This window comes from Marmota flaviventris, chromosome X, assembly GCF_047511675.1.
Source record: "Marmota flaviventris isolate mMarFla1 chromosome X, mMarFla1.hap1, whole genome shotgun sequence".
NCBI lineage: Eukaryota > Metazoa > Chordata > Mammalia > Rodentia > Sciuridae > Marmota > Marmota flaviventris.
In genome coordinates, this window is record NC_092518.1 from 10,787,273 (window position 1) to 10,803,912 (window position 16,640).

Consider the following 16,640-nt stretch of genomic DNA (forward strand, 5'->3'; position numbering starts at 1 on the left):
AACCTTCCAGGGTACTGAAAATATTTTATACCTTAATCTGGCTCATAAAAACCTATCAAGTTATACATATATGATTAGTGCACATTATTGAATATGGGAGGCCATCTTCACACGTGATTTGAGTTACCTCCCTGGTTGGGTGAGAGGCGCTTAGGCACAGCTGTGTCAGAGCCTTCCCCACCCTTCTCCAGGTCCGCAGAGGCATGTCCGTGCAGAGGCATGTCTGGCCACTGCCCTGAAGACCCAATCATTGCCCCTGACCTTGGGATGCTGCCCCCCCTTGACCTTCATTGGATGGGATTTTCCCTGGAATTTTTTGTTCCCCAATAAAAGCTCACTCCCTGGAGTGCTCTCCCTCTCTCGCTAGTCTGTTCTGTAAACCTCGCCACCACATTAGGTGGCTGGAGGCTGGAGCTGGGAGAAGCCGTCTCGGAGCTGGTATTAAAGGTAATAAGAGTCTTGTCTCTTTAATTTAAAACTCCCTAACAATTACTTATGAACCGGACCTTCTTTCATGAAGCCAGCGCTGGTCTCTTGGCAGAATTGAATACTTCAATATTTTAAAAACCAGCAAATATTAAAACAGACATATTTGAGAATTTAAAAGCTATTAGTAAGGAATTAGTCTCTTAAAACATATAACCTTCTCAATTCTTAAGTGTTATAATTTTCCCCCTCAAAATAACAATTATTCATTTGCTTTCTAAATTGAAATAGAAAACACCCTGAAGAGATGTTGTCTAGTTTGTAAACCACTGCCCGGAGACCTGGTTCTTGGGATCTTTTCAACATGGCTTATTAGCTCTGATACATCATGACCTCATTTGGGAGGATTAGAAGCTCTTCAATGCCATTAACATTCCAATATTGGATTACAGCCCCCAAATTAACTAATATTTTTCTGGTCACCAATATAAATTTAGAGAAAATTTCATTACAAACCATGCTGATGAGCTGTATCCACAATATCAAGATGCCAAGTCTGAGAGAAAATGGCAACCTATTCAAGCATCCTGGCCAGAACATATGGTTCACAGCATCATGACATGGTGGTCATCGAGGCTCATGTGTGTGTGTGGGGGGGGGGGGGGGTATTTTCTGTAGTCTCACCTAAGGCAGTATGCTTTCCTTTTACAATCAAAATAATTTTGTTTCTGTTGTCTTAAGTTCAAATGGGAACAAAAACAATCTTCAGAATGTGACTCAATTTTGTAGATGTCATTGCCCACACTTTCCTTTCTAGTATATTAATACTAATGAAGAAGAAACACACTGGTCAGAGGATGGAACAGGAAGGAAAAGAAACAGGAACAAAATCTTATTGGAGTGGCAAGAAACCCTTTTAAGGAACTAAAGTGCCAACAAGGGGATTATGATTTATAAATAAATTACAATAACAGTCATATTTAGCAACACAACCATAGTATTCACATGAGGCTAAATAAGTTTTATTTTTCCATAGAGGAAAGACTGAGGGCAAATAAATTTCACATGCATAATGAGGTTTCGAAATGACATTTTAGAAATGTAAATTTTCCTTCTCTTGTCACTGTAGCAGCCAATTCTGCTCATATTATTCATTCAAGTTTACAGTAAATCCTTCCTTTGGAGTAAAGGTGATAGTAAACAAAACAGTTTCCATACATACTCAATAAGCTCAGTATTTATACAGAAGAATATACAATCTAGTAGTGAAGTACTCATTAGCTAGGAACAAATCTTTCTCCATTGGAGAAACACATTCTTGACTTCTGACAGCTGACACGTAGCACTTTCTTCCTTTGGATGCCGGATTAGAGAACACAGTGTATCTGTGTTGCAAAAATTAAAAGGTGAGTTATTTCCCACAGAAATGACATCCATATTCCAAAGTTTCCAAATGGAATAGCCAGCCATGTGAAGGCGGTCTCAGCTGTGGCTACTCTGTCATGGGCCTGCTACTTGAGCCCTCTCATATCTGGTATAATACATACAAGTAAGGCTGCCACTCAGCAAGAGGAATGATGAAGTTGGCCAACTGTTGATTTTAAACAAATGGGTTAAAAATTTATTTACAGGGCTGGGGTTGTAGATCCATGGTAGAGTGCTTGCCCTGCACGCATGGCATGAGGCACTGGGTTTGATCCTCAGCACCACATAAAAATAAATAAATAAAATAAAGAGACTGTGTCCACTACAACTAAAAAAGATATTTAAAAAAAATTTATTTGCAAATGTCCAAATTTCACAGGATTCAGGGGATTTCACAGGAGAAGAAACCCTATACTCTCCAAAATATCCCTCAAAGCCACAAAAAGTCAATGTGAACTCAGTAAAAGAAGGTTCCTCCTTGAGGCTGTCCATCAACACTCACTGTGTCTGATTTTAGAGTATGTTTGCTTTCGACAGACTTTTTCATACAAATTAAATTTGTGTTTTTTTTTTTAATTTTTAGTTGTAGGTGTACAGAATGCCTTTACTTTATTTTTATGTAGTGCTGAGGATTGAACCCAGTGCCTCACGTGTGCCAGGCGGGTACTCTCCCACTGAGCCACAATTCTAGCACTCCAGCCCCTAAATTTGTTTTTCCTTTTTTTTTTTTTTTTTGCGGGTGGGTGGGTACCAGGGATTGAACTCAGGGACACTCCACCACTGAGGCACATCCCCAGCCCTTTTTTTTTTTTTGGGGGGGGGGGGAGGTCAAACACAATGATTTATTAAAAATAAAATGTAAAAATTGTTTTTTTACATATACTTCCAAATTTCAGGCATGGGATCCAAGTAGGTTTCATAGAAAACGCTGTAGCCAGGTATCAAGTCCTTAAGACAAAGTAAACTACTCCACCGCCCCCACCCCCCCACCCCCTGCCGCCCCAATCCCTCCCAGGTTTTGCTACAGAATCAGCAAGTTCACTCCCCCCACCAAAAACACAAATTAAAACAAATCATTTTGCTAGTATAAAAACGACAAGTTCCAAGTAATAATTTAAAAAAAAAATAGAGTCCATCAATGACTGTAACACAAAAATGTGAATGTGGGGACAAGCCCATTCTCGCAGAGAGAAACAAGAGAGGTGACAGGCAAACAGGGGAACAACCCCAAGAATTAGCAGCCTTAGAAGCGGCTCCTGAAAGGGCAAAAAGGAGGAAGGTGGGATTTAGGAGTTGACTCCACCTTTGTTGTTGAAAAGATCTACCTCTATAGCCACTCCCAGACATTTTCAATATTTTAGAAGGAGATGCCTCCATAGTCACCCCCCACTGTTACATAGCCGCCTCTGTAAAGTCCACTGCCCCAGCTGCTGCCTCCGCCACCGCCGCTCTTCATCTGCCCATAGAAAGACTGGTCCCAGCCCTTTTTTGTATTGTATTTAGAGACTGAGTCTCACTGAGTTGCTTAGTGCCACACTTTTGCTGAGGCTGGCTTTGACTCACGATCCTCCTGCCTCAGCCTCTGGAGCCACTGGGATTGCAGGTGTGAGCCACTGCACCCGGCCTAAATTTGTTTTTAACCGATACATAAATAGTTAAAAATTGGGTCTATTAACGAGGTACCACATGATGTTTTGATATACATATACATTGCATAATGTTTAAATCTGGTTACATATATCTTTCTCAAACATTTATCATTTCTTTATGATAAAAACAATCAAAATCTTTTCTTCTCGCTTTCTGAGATATAATATTGTTATCTATAGTCAGCCTATCATGCAATAGCATGCCAGAAATTCTTACTCATATCTGACTGTATCTTAGTACCCATTGATCAACCTTTCCCCATCTCTCCTTCCCACCCGTTGGTAATCACCATTCTACTCTCAACTTGTGTGAGATCATCTTTCACATTCCACATATGAGTGAGATCTTGAAGTGCTTATTTTAAAAAAAAAATGTTGTTGTCAATGTACCTTTATTTTATTTCTTTATATGCAGTGCTGAGAATAGAACCCAATGCCTCACACATGCTAGGCAAGCGCTCTACCACTGAGCCACAACCCCAGCCCAGTAAAGTGCTTATTTTTCTGTGCCTAGCTTATTTCATTCAATGTAATGATCTCTAGTTCCATCCATATTGTTGCAAATGACAAGATTTCATCCTTTATATGTCCAAATAATATCCCATTGTGTATATATATCCCACATTTTCTTTATACATCATCACTTGATGGATCCTTAGGCTGATTCCACATCTTGGCTATTGTGAATAGTTTTAAAACTATTTTAAACTTGTTTTCATTCTTAGTTTTGGTGACAGGTTCTGAAGTGATATTTGGAAGAGTATTCATGCAGGACATTGGAGTATAGTGGACATGTTACATATTGTCATAAAATTAGTGGCTTTTAAAGTTTTTAGTAATATTTATTTATGCTACATATTGTCCAACTCACTAGTGGAGGAATTTGTTATTAACTATCTGGGCTGCCCAAAGGGAACATTTTGCCAGATGGGAATGTAACACCGAAGTAAAGGCAGACATATGCTTTCGTCTTGTCTCAAGGGTACACAAATCATCACTTCTTTATTATTATTATTATTATTATTATTATTATTATTATTATTATTTACTTCAACTTAATTTCTGACTCCAAGTCCCCATTCTAACAGTAACTGATTGCTAAACCTTGTACTTTTTTTTAGTGTTCTACCTTATCAGGCTTCTTATATCTTGGAACAAAATATTGACTGGGGGAAGTGGGTGAGGGAGGCTTAGAATGACCATCTGGTATTCAGTCATGGTTCATGAAGTCTTCTGCTGAATCATCCCTTATCTCTGACAACATTACCATTGGGACAGGGACATAGTTTGCTATGTTCATCTGTTAGCCAATCAGCTTTGGAGTCATGCCAACAGAAAAGCCAAGATGCAGACTGTAGATCTGAGCTCTTTCAAGATCCTCAGGGTTTCTCTCTTGTTCCATTTCCCAAATCCAGGGATATTAATTTCTAGTCTGAGAGACAAGAGACTCTCTCTTCCCTCTGCTTTTCCAAAACAGTGAACATAACTGAAAACCCATAGCAATTCCTCTTTACTTTCTCTAATTATACACTAAGATATCCTCAGAATATCATGGAGACCCTAAGGAGTTAGGCCTTTGGAGAATTAAAGTCACAAAAGTGTGTAGACTAATCTTTTTATTTTTTAACCCTTTCCATATGCATTACCCAAAGAAATGAACACACAGCTGCCTGCCTGGTTGAATGAGCAGGGGAAAAATGAAAATTTAAAAAGAAGAATTATAAAATTCTTATCTTATTCTTAGAAATATTATCCATCTGAAATTATATGGATGTATTTTTTCCTGTTTCAATTATAAGCATCAATAGGGTAGACATCATGTCTTCAAGTCTTTGATACTCTTTATCCATAGAATTAAATCAGTAACCGGAATATAACAGAAGGTCAAGGAAGAAGTGAAATAATGAATCCATGAAGACATGAGAACAAATTACTAAAGTTTCATAAACTTAGTTTCCTACGTATCCTGTCTTGTACCATAGGGAAAATTTTACTCCATCATCTCCATGGTTCTGTCACCTCGATCTAAACCTTATAGAAGACTTCTAATTATTATAAAATTCAGCTTTTTGTACCAAGAGTCATGAGGGTCACAACTAAAGCTAGTTCCATCATTGCTGTCCTCAAGGAGCTTCTTGGGGAGTTCAAAACAGGGCTCATACCACAGTTATATAATTCTATATTATTAGAGAGCAAGTACAAGGCAAAGATGAAAGGAACATTCTGCCTGTTATGGGAGCTCCAACCAAAGGAGATGACTGCAGACTACAGTAGATGGATGATGTTGCAAGAAAACAAAGTCCGGAGATGGACCTCAAGCATCTTTGGCGGGTGGAAAGGAGAGGTGAGTGAAGGTGCAGAAAGCATAGGACACAATGTCTTGGAAGGCAAGGAGTCAGCTATTTCAGAAGAAAATGGACGCAAGTAATAGGATATGGTGAACTGGTTGAAGTAGCAAGAGGGTGCATTTGGATATGATTGAAGAACCATAGTAGAACTTTGGAAGTCAATCAGTGGATACCCATGACTACCACAATGGGAAATCTTGCTGTGCAAGACAAGCCCACACATTTGAGGATTAAAAGTAAAACTTTCGGTTTAAAAAAAAAGTTATTTCTAGCCAAGCATGCATGCCTGTAATCCCAGCAGCTCGGGAAGCTGAGGCAGGAGGATTGCAAATTTAAAGCCAGCCTCAGCAACTTAGTGAGGCTCTAAGCAACTTAGTGAGAACCTGTCTCAAAATAAAAAATAAACAGGGCTGGGGATGTAGTGATTAAGCATCCCTGAGTTCAATCCCTGGAACCAAAAACACACAAAAAAGTTATTTTTAATTTTCTTTACTATTCTAAGTTCCATAACATCTCCTAACCCAAAATTGAAAAAAAAAAAAAAAAAGGAGATAAAATCTTGCTAATTGATTGATTAAAGTACAAGATCTTTAAATCTGGAATAAGGAAACATGGACTCCAATCACGGATCTGCCACTAACTAGCAGTGTGATGGCAGGCCATGTGGTTTCTCTTGGCCTTAGATTTCTCAACTTTAAAATGAGGAGACTGAATTAAAAATATTCAATTCTCCTTGTGCTCCCAAAGCACATAGTTGATTATCAGTCCAACTTGGAATCAAGTTGCAAAAGATTTTCTGGAAGAAATGAAGCCTGAGGTGTCTTAACAAGAAAATAAATATCAACAAGCAAGGGAAACAAAGATCAATGAATCTTCATTTAATTACAAGGGTGACACATCAATGAAATTGCATTGTAGGCTACAACTTCTATTTTCGACAAAAGTAGGGAAATATAAAAACAGATGCCTTCCTAATTAACGAGGGGATGTGGGAAGGGGACTAGAGGCGTTCTCCATCTTACTCCAGGATAATTATATTCTCCATGACCTGGATTTTCTGCTGTGAGTTCTACTCTAAACTACTTTAAGCTGGGAACTCAACAGGGACTTAGCAAAAGTTTTAATTCAGCTGAACATTTGAAATTGTTTGAAACTTTCTCACTGAATACAATTCAGATAATTCTCTGATCACTATACTTTGGGGTTGGGAGTAAGCGAGGGGAAGAGGAAAAAAATCACAAAGTCACAGTTTCCAAAATTCATTTATAGAACTTTCCATTCAAGACATTTGACTTTCCGGGCACAGTAGCACATGCCTATAATCCCAGCAGCTCAGGAGGCTAAGACAGGTGAAACTCAAGTTCAAAGTCAGCCTCAGCAAAAGCAAGGTGCTAAGCAACTCAGTGAGACCCTGTCTCTAAATAAAATACAAAATAGGGCTGGGGGTGTGATTCAGTGGTCAAGTGCCCCTGAGTTCAATCCCTGGTACTCCCTCAAAATACATTTAACTTAAGTTTTCTTATAGTTCAGATTCCTGTATTTACTGTAGAGTTAAGAACACAGATCATGTGTTTATTACCCCGCCCTAGATTTTCATCTCAGTGTGTACTATTTTTTATCAATAAAAAAAGAAGGAAAAAGGCAAAGATGGAAGCAGACACATTTTGGATCTACTAGAGATAGTCCTTGGATTTGTTCTTCCATATAAAAGATGCTCAAAACATGACAGTATGGTTATACATTTGTTTACAGAAAACCTGTCTTTCACATCTCCCAGAAAGTCCAACATGAAAAGATGACCTGGAACAATAATATTATCTTTATTGGGAATTTACACTGGGATACAGGGCATGTGTCTGTCATTGACATATAGGCAATTTCAGAAAGTAGGGTCCAGGTCATGAAGACACCACAGAAAATTTAAATAGTGAGAAAACAGAAACCAAACAAGTAAAAGAGATGTATTAGGAAGCCAGATCTAAGGCAGGGGAGAATGGAACAGACTCCCAGTATAATGCGAAAATGCCAGGACAAAGACCCCTCAAAGAGGCTGAAAGGTGTGAATTCCAAGTCACTTTTCAACTCCCATTTCAGTTCAGACTACTTGGGTCCTAACTACAGATGTCCATTTTCCTTGTGGCAAGACCCTCAAGGAAGACTCTACTCCTCGAAGTTAAAAGGTTTAACCAACCAATAAGGAATATTTAATACCCTATACTTAGGTACAAACAAATCAATCCCAGGTGTAGGACACGTTTATTAACATCCCGTGAATACCAATGTCAATTCACAATTCAGTCTAAACCCTTCATTTTGTAAATAAGAAGACTAAGGGCTAAACAGCAAAATAACATAGCCAGTATCATAATTACTGTCACTTGACTAAAAATCTAAGTCTCTTCTCCTATGGTGGCAGTTTCCAAAATGGCTTCTTATAATCTCCATCTCTTGCTATTCATGCCCTTATATAATCACCTCTCCTTGAGTGTGGGCTGGACCTAATGACTAATGAGTAGAATATGGGGGAAATGATGCAATATCACTTCCATGATTAGGTTACAAATCTGTGACTTTCCTGTTTCTTCCATTCTTTCTCTGGCTCTTCTTGTTTGCCCACTTTGATAAAGCCAGCTGCCATGTTGTGAACTGTCCTGTAGAGATGTCAACACAGCAAGAAACTGAGAGCTGTCTCTGGCCAACAATCAGGAGAAAACTTAGGCCCTCAGTCCAACAGCCCATGAAAAACTAAATTCTGTCAACAAACAGGTGAGTGAACTTAGAATTCATCAAGCTTTAAAATGACTATAGTCCCAGTCATATGATCCAGTGGAAAACCTGAGCCAGAAGAATCAACTAAGCCTTGCCTACATTTCTAACTAGACCAATGCTTTCTGCTCTGTAGCAGATGCCTACACAGTTATGTTATAACCATGCTTGGGGAATATGGTGGATTTGAAGAAGGGTGTATTCTCCAACTGCTCCTCAATGAGGTGGGTGACTGAGGGAATTCGCTGAAATTCAACATTGGACAGTAAAATAATCATAAAGACACAGAAACTCATAAATTTTGAATATAAAATAAGAAATGTTAGAGTGTTCGCTTGGCTGGTGGCAGCCCTGGTATCAGTGCCACCAGCCCACTGCTGAGGGGAGCAGCAACACTGGCAGAGAGAAGGTAAAGCATGGTGAATAAGATTGGTTTGGGGGAACATGTGGAATAGAGAGGAAGGCTGATCTTTTTTTCTTTTTTTAGTTGTAGTTGGACACAATACCTTTATTTTATTTATTATTTTTATGTGGTGCTGAGGATCAAACCCAGCACCTTGCACATTCTAGGTGAGTGCCCCACCATTAGATGATGAACAAAGTAGTTGCATGAAAAGGGATCAAAACCTCTGAGCACAAGGGTGGGGAGTTGTTCTAGGAACCATCTGCAAGCGGCTGTGTGGCAGCCAATAGAGGCGGGAGATCCAGAGCTCATAAAGGAAGTAGCCAGCTGGACTCAGCAGTCACCTGAAGTGGAGTCCAGAATGTTCCTGGACCAGCATGATTGAAACAGATACAGAAAGAATTGTGCCTAGGGTGATCCAGGCTGGAGATACTGAAGGGAGAGAGCCCCCTTGGTTGCTGGTTTCCCATACAAGGAATATATATATATATATATATATATTTTTTTTTTCTTTCCTTGTGATTACTTTTTTCTTCATCTGTTTTTTATTTAGCTTTTTTTTTAACTTTACATGAAGTGATAAACAAATTCATCAAAGTAGCAGAATACAAGATCAACATAAAAAAATCAATAACTTCCCTATATTCTAATAATGAATCTGCTGAGAAGGAAATCATGAAACCTATAAGAAAAATACTTGGGAATTAATCAAATGAAGGAGGTGAAAGACCTGTATAATAAAAACTATAGAACACTGAAAAAAAGAAATTGAAGAAGAGCTTAGAAGATGGAAAGATCTCCCTTGTGCTTGTATAGGCAAAATTAACATGGTCAAAATGGCTATATTCACACAGAGATTCATGCAGTCCCATCAAAATATCAATAATATTCTTCACAGAACTAGGTAAAGCAAGTTCTAAAATTCACATGGAAGAATAAAAGACCCAAACTAGCTAAAGCAATGCTAAACAAGAAGGGTAATAATGGAGGCATCATAACACCTGATCACAAATTATACTACTGAGCTACAGTAACGGAACAGCATGTTATAGGCAGAAAAAACAAACATGAAGGCCAATGGAATATAACAGAAGACACAGAGACAGTCTATATCCACACAGATAGTCACCGTATCATTGACAAAGGTACCAGAAAGATGCAATGGAAAAAAGATAGCCTTTTTAACAAATTAGGAGCCATCTCAGAAAACACTCTAAGTCCAAATTGAAACACAAGAGAGCTTTATTTACCTGGCCAAGGACTGTCACCCACCCGTAGAGACTGATGCTCTGCGGGAGAACAGCAATTTCCTGGCCTGTGTCTTGGGAATTTAAGGATGAAAACCACAACTCAGGGCCTTTTCTCAGCATCATGCAAGCAAGCAAGTTATAGAAGCTAAAAAAAGCAGTTAGCTTACAACTTAGTTAATCATACCTCGGGTCCAAGCAATTGTTAGATATCTTATCCTGAGTTTCAGCTGAATGGAGGCAATAATCTATTTCAAAATCATGTAGACCCATAAATGTACTCAAACCCAGGATGTAGCTCATCACAACCATCATCATATCCTGAGTTGGGTACATTCTGTGGGGTACAAACTACAGAAGAACAATTTTTTTAAAAAGAAGACAGCTTTCATTTCTGTTTCTCAGAAATGGGTCATGCAGTTCCCTCTTCACAGGAACAGTTAACAGAAAAACTAAGACAAAGTCTAGAACGGCTAAGATGGAGTCCCTACGGCCACACTTTTTGTTCATATAGTCACAGTGACTCCATTCCCACTATCCCGGTACTAGTGACTTATTTGATGCTTGCAGTTATCTCATTTACTCATCATTTTACTACTGATATCGATAAGCCTTATATCTACATGATCAAGCTAATACAATTGTTCACAACTATATTGATTTAATCTTGTCTATATCTCTATGTACCTATCGGCCTATATTTATCTATAACTATACTGGCATAATGACTTATCACCTTTCACTACTGTTCCGTATCTTTTTCCTGTGGCTTAAATCCTGTGTCTCACAGTTACATGCTTTTATTACTATTAGGCTTACTCCTGATGAACTTATCTATTAACTTATGTTTTACTGTTGCTTATCTATGTTAGTTTACCTTTTTCCTATAATCTATAACCTATGTCTATGGCTTATTGATTATACTGATCAGTTCACACTACAACAGTGCTGGGGAAACTAGATATCCATAAGTACAAAATGAAACTAGATCCCTATCTCCCACACTGTACAAAATCAAATCAAAGTGGATCAAAGATTTAGGAATTAAACCAGAAACATTGAAACTACTAGAAGAAAACATAGGGTCAACACCCCAACATATTAATATAGGCACCAACTTTCTTAACAAGATCCCTAAAACTCAAGAAATAAAACAAAAAAATCAATAAGAATCAATAAGTGGGATTCCATCAAATTAAAAACCTTCTACAGAATGGGAGAAAATCTTTTCCAGCTACTACTCTAAGCAGGGATTAATATCCAGAATATAGAAAAAAAACTCAAAAACAAACAAAAAAAAACTAACCCAATCGATAAATGGACAAAAGAACTAAACAGACATTTCTCAAGAGAAAAAATAAAATTGGCCAACAAATATTTGAAAAACTGTCCAACATCCCTGGCAATCAGGAAAATGCAAATCAAAATTATGTTGAGATTCCATCTCACTCCAATTAGAATGACAATCATCAAGAAACAAATAATAATAAATGTTGGTAAGGTTGTAGGGGAAAGGTTCATTGATATATTGTTGGTGAGCTGCAAATTAGTGCAACTGCTCTGGAAAGCATCATGGAGATTTTTCAAAAGAAGAGAAATAGAACCACCATATGACCCAGCTATCCCACTCCTCAGTATTTATTCAAAAGAACCAAAATCAGCATACTATAGTGATACAGGCACATCAGCATTTATAGCAGCACAATTCACAATAGCCAAGTTATGGAACCTGTCCAGGTACCTGTCAACAGATGAATGCATAAAGAAAATGTGGTACATATACATAATGGAGTCTTTACTCAGCCATAAAGAGGAATGAAATTATGGCATTTGCTGGTAAATGGATGGAACTGGAGAATGTCATGCTAAGTAAAATTAGCCAGACTCAGAAAGTCAAGGGTTGAATGTTTTCTTTCATATGTGGAAGTAAGGGAATGAAAGGGGGTAGGGTTGAATCTCAGGATAGAGGGAAGACAGTGAAGTATAAGAAGGAGATTGAGGCTCGGAAAACCAGGGAAAAGAAAGACAGGAAGGGAAATAGATGGAGGGAGGAGGGGAGGGAAAAGGGTGGCATTGGGGACTGAAATGGAGCAAATTAAATTTCACACATGTGCAATTATGTCAAAACGAACCCCACTATTGTATAAACTATAATGCACTAATAAAGCCATTAAAAAATACTAGCCATGTTCACCTCCACTCAAATGAAAGCTGTACCTATTATTAGTCTTTGATTCCAGCACCAGGTGGTTTTACTGCTGACCTTGGCAAGGAACCAATATTAAAATGACTTTGGAACAACTATACCTCAGGTGTGAGACTAAAACAAACAGAAACAAACACTTGCTGTCTCTAAAGTGACTGTAGATTTGTGTGATCTGGAGGCACAGATTCCAATTATCTACAGCTGCCCCTTAAACATTTCATCAGTAAATGCACAGCAACAATCTTGTTCCTGGTAATGTTTGCAGGAAAAACAAACACTCTTGATTGATTTTTCCCCTCCAATAGAATGAGCTATCCATGTTCCTTGTCAGTGTGAGCAGTTGTGTGTGTCTGTGCATGCGCACTTGCGTGCACATGGGTACAAATGGAGAAAGTGCTTATCTTTCTCACTTGTGCAATATAGAGAGTTATGTAAAACTTTGGGCTGGGGATGTGGCTCAAGCGGTAGCGCGCTCGCCTGGCATGCGTGCGGCCCGGGTTCGATCCTCTGCACCACATACAAACAAAGATGTTGTGTCTGCCGAGAACTAAAAAATAAATATTAAAAAAAATTCTCTCTCTCTCTCTCTCTCTCTCTCTCTCTCTAAAAAAAAAAGAGAGAGAGAGAGTTATGTAAAACTAAGATTCACACTCAGTTTGCAAAGACTTTGAGGGCTAGTCATACCACAGTATAAACTAAGGGAATTAAAATCTCTCAGGGGGAATCATTATACCATTGTTTATGTATCCATTTACTCATTCATTCACTTGCTTATTCAGCAAGCACTTATTATGTTAGTATGTATTGTGTATTATGTACTTTTTATGTATCTGCTATGGATCAGGCCATGTTTAAGGTCTAGGAGGCCCCACCTCCCAAAAATTAGATAAATTCTCTGACAGGAAGGAGCTTGTGGTCCAGAGGAGAATGTAAATAAGAAAAGGCTCTTCCTATTATGAACCCAAAACAGTTTGTGCTGGATACTTTTTAAAAATATTTATTCTTAAGTTTTAGGTGGACACAATATCTTTATTTTACATTTATGTGGTACTGAGGATTGAACCCAGTGCTTCGTGCATGTTAGGCGAGTGCTCTACCACTGAGCCACAACCCCAGCCCCCTGGATATTTCTAATACTGTAGCTATGAATAATGCTGTGTATATCTTTCAGTGGGTGTATTAGTGGGTGTATTATGGAATTCTGTGGGTGATATATCAAGGATTGAAAATTCAGGATAGGCAAATAACAAACTTATGTAAAATCTTCTGTCAAATACCTCACATCATGTCCATCTCAGAATACACCCAGTGACTACAAGAGACGTGAGGAAGAAAGAAGACGAGGAACAATGATGATAATGAAATCTGCCTGGGATGAACTCTCAGGTAATAGCAACATCTACCAGGGAAGGAAGCCATTCCTTGAGTAGAGTTTTATCAATTTGTGGTTTTATCAATTTGTATTTTCCCCTGCAGTCCATGAGAGTTCTAGCGCTCTAAATCCTTGCCAACACTTGGTATTCTCTGTTTATTTATGTGTTGTTGTTGTTTTATTTTTAGCCAATGCGATATTTATACAGTATTCTAGTTATTTTAATGTAAAAGGAATGACTTCCCCAACATTTTTGCATGAAATTGAACCATCCAATTAATGTGCTACATTTATACTTTTCATTTCTATATTTCCTGACATAATATCCATATGCATCTTTCTCCCTGTTTGAAAAGAAGTCATCTTGAGTGGCAAGCAGGGGTTTTGAAGTTCAGCAGAGTTTTCAAATACCAACTCAGCTCTGCCATTCATGCTGACATACAAAAATGGAATAAAAATGCATTGTTTGCAAGATTGTAATAGGAGTTCAAGTGAGATGATATAGATCAACCACTCAATCTCTAATAGTTGCACAATCAATGCCATTCTTTTCTATTTGGAAACGGGAGAATATTCAATAACCATCTCACTGGACTTCGGACAAATGACCAATTGTCTCTGGAGCACCCTGCATCAAAGGGCATATTTTCTTGTTTCCACCATAAGTGAGCTCCTGGCTTCTGCCTCTCCAACTAGTGTTACCCCAAACACTCCAATATTTAAATTTCACAAAATTAATGATGATGCTGAGTGCATTTGTATGTGGCCCAAAATAAAGCCCAAATTGGAGAAAGCTAGCAGATTGTTCCTCCAAGTCTCTGATGATTCCCAGCCTCTGAGTGGCTTCTTGTTCTCTAAGACTTCACCCTCCACACTTTATATGATTCACTGCCACTTGAAAACAACCAAACTCATTAAAAGGTTAACTCCGCAACTATATTTGGCCTCCTGTAGAGTCTTCACAGGTATGATTAAAAATCATCATAGGTAATTATCCCATACTCTAAAGAGCAAATCAAGATTGTTCAAGCTCACACCTCTGATAATTTCTCAGCAGAAATTTAGATACCAGGTTAAAAAAATGATCAATTTTGAGTTGTAAATGTCAAGGCAACCTGAAACTCTACTCAAGGAATGGCTTCCTTCCCTGGTAGATGTTGTTATTACCTGAGAGTTCATCCCGGGCAGATTTCATTAACATCATTGTTCCTCGTCTTCTTTCTTCCTCAGCTCTTTTCTGGTCACTAGGTGTATTCTGAGATGGACACAATGTGAGGTATTTGACAGAAGATTTGGGTTTTTTTTCAGGCTTTGCCACTAATTAATAGTAAATCTAATTTATTATCCATTAAAAGATGCACCTTTGTTTATTTTTTTCTTTTCTGAATCAGTGCATTATAATTGTACATAACATTGTTACCTATTTGTACATGCACACAATTTAACAATATAGTTTGGTCAATTTTGTTATTCAGTACTTCCCCCTTCCCTCTCCTCCTTCCTTCCTCTGATTCCTTTCCTCTGTTCTACTGGTCTCCCTTTGATTTTCTATGAGATTCCCTACCAGTATTTTTTTTTCCTTTTTTTCTCTCTAGCTTCCACATAGCACCATTATTTATGTAACACTGAGAAAGAAAACGAACTTCCAATTAAATTGTGACATAATGCATCCTAGTTACTTAGAACTTCTACTGTATAATTTAAAAGAATTTCTAGACTCATTTAAATGTAGATTTAATCACATTTCACTATTACATATATGTCAAAAGAGAAATATGAATGGAATCAATTATTTCAATTCTTAGAGATTTTTCAAATGTATTATTCAGCTCTTTAGATTCATTTTTCAACATAGAATTCCCATGCCCATGTTTTGTTTTTACATCTGTGTCATACCACAAGGTATATATGATCTTGTCTTTTGTGTGCTTTAGAACTTTGGTGATATAGCATTTCTGAAGATAATGTTCCACTATCTTTTGTGAGATTTTCTTCCAAGCTACTGACACCCATTCGGCAAGTGCTGATGTTGGCACTTTCTTGTTTGGCGAGGTGTAAGCAAAGCTTTAGCATAAATATGAATGACAAAATGTAGCTGAGTTTCATCTACCTGTGGAAATCTTTTCCTAGAGCCCATAAAGCCCTAGGTGATTGCATTGAAAGAAATGTGAAATTGTCATCATCTCTTCAATGACTGATATCATTAACATCAAATTTATATCCTGCTGATGTTTCTCTGGTGTTTATATTCATGGTATCTTAATATTTTAATAAAAAATCATGAAACAATCCATGGAATATGCTCTAAATTCCAGTTAAATATAACATGTGTAGTAATAACAGTGTATGGAAGTCGATTGAAATGACAACATGAATGCTAGGAACAAGCCCATTCAGGCAATAACTACGTGACAATGACCGCCTGGTGGCCAATGGTGGTAACACACCATTAATCATTACAAACATGTAGATTTTAAAATAAGGAAGGGGAGAACATCCATAATTGGTAAAACATATAGATTACAAATAAGGTAAAGAATGTGTTTACATTGGCCCAGTTAAGCCTCAGTTTGAATGTTTCTCCTTCTCCCAATAACAATTGCAAAGTGAGATGGAGGGAGAAATCTAGGGATTCTAGCCACACTTCACATAATTTAGATAAAGCTATTCTGTGTGGTTATGTTCCCTTCTCATGAGGTTAAGTGCCGCCTCTGTAGAGCAGCAAAGTTTTAAGTCCAACTCAGTTTCTAGCATAGTATAGGAAGGTTAATTTGAAGATATCTCATTTCAGAATTCCT